Genomic DNA, 1025 nt, shown 5'->3' on the forward strand with positions numbered 1-1025 from the left:
GGAGGTGCTGGGGAGGGCAGGCTGGGTCACAGGGAAAGGTCAAAGCAGCAGCACAGACAGAGGAAAGAGGGTTCCTGTTCCCATGCCTGACCCGCATTCCTCTGATCCCGAGGCAGGAGAAGGCGAGATGCACGCACACATCCACGCCGGGCTGACTCCACAGAAAACCAGCTCCCATCAACATGTCAGGACTGTCAGAGTTTTCTGGAAGGTTTTGTTCTGACTGGGGGTTTCTTGACCTGGGGTCCACGGACAAAGAATGCCATGGTTCGGAGAACACCTGGGGACTTGGAAGGGAAGGTAATTGCACCTTTGTTTGCACTTTATCTGAAATTTAGCTCTTCCTTCGATTCTAAATGCAAATAACAAACCACAGCACCTGCGACTTTGTCGCCATAAGAAATCCCGGATTTTCACATCACATGTTAAGTTGGTGCACAGATCTTGACACAGCCATGGCTCCTTCTTATTGAATGTGTTGATAAAACCACATCTATTACCATATCACTAATTTACTATTAAGTTTGGAAACACTCCATAAAGGAAATCTGAAGGGCTCTTTACTACTGATTTTATCTAGTATGCGGTGTTTTCTATTCTTAATTGACTATTAAAGTTTTTTTCCTCACAGGAAAACTCCCAAGAAACGATTCTACAAAGGGGAGTGGGTGTGGAATAAGGAGGCGCTCTGAATTTATCTCGTTTGTCATCCCCAACCTTCAAGACAAACTCTGCCTACGTCCCCCTTGCGTCCACTGGCACTGCAGGGAGTCAGAGGGTGGGCATCCCAGGTGTCCTCAAGCGCTGCTGCACGTCAGAAACACGTGGAGCCTCAGGAATGCTCACGCCCACGTCCAGCCCAGGGTCAAACTCCCTGCGAGGTTCGCAAGCACAGCCCAAGGGACGTGCAGACTGAGAACCACCGGGCTCGACTCAGGCCTGGTGAAGGTGTGGTGGAGAGCAAGGACCTCCTCACGCCGGCAGAAAGGCGGGAGCGGACTCAGCAAAGGAACCAGGGATGTGCA

The 1025-nt window shown here is 50.7% G+C and overlaps 1 long non-coding RNA gene across 2 annotated transcripts in view; it reads left to right on the top strand.

Moving 5' to 3' along the window:
* Positions 1 to 734, top strand: part of LOC124240880 (uncharacterized) — a 992-nt gene extending 258 nt beyond the window's left edge. The window contains exons 2-3 of one of the 2 annotated variants that reach the window (XR_006889039.1): positions 113 to 300; positions 632 to 734. This is a non-coding gene — a long non-coding RNA (uncharacterized LOC124240880). The remainder of the gene's footprint in view (positions 1 to 112; positions 301 to 631) is intronic. The other variant, XR_006889040.1, reaches the window with a different exon arrangement.
* Positions 735 to 1025: the final 291 nt, after the last annotated feature.

This window comes from Equus quagga, chromosome 6 (genome assembly GCF_021613505.1).
Source record: "Equus quagga isolate Etosha38 chromosome 6, UCLA_HA_Equagga_1.0, whole genome shotgun sequence".
Lineage (NCBI taxonomy): Eukaryota > Metazoa > Chordata > Mammalia > Perissodactyla > Equidae > Equus > Equus quagga.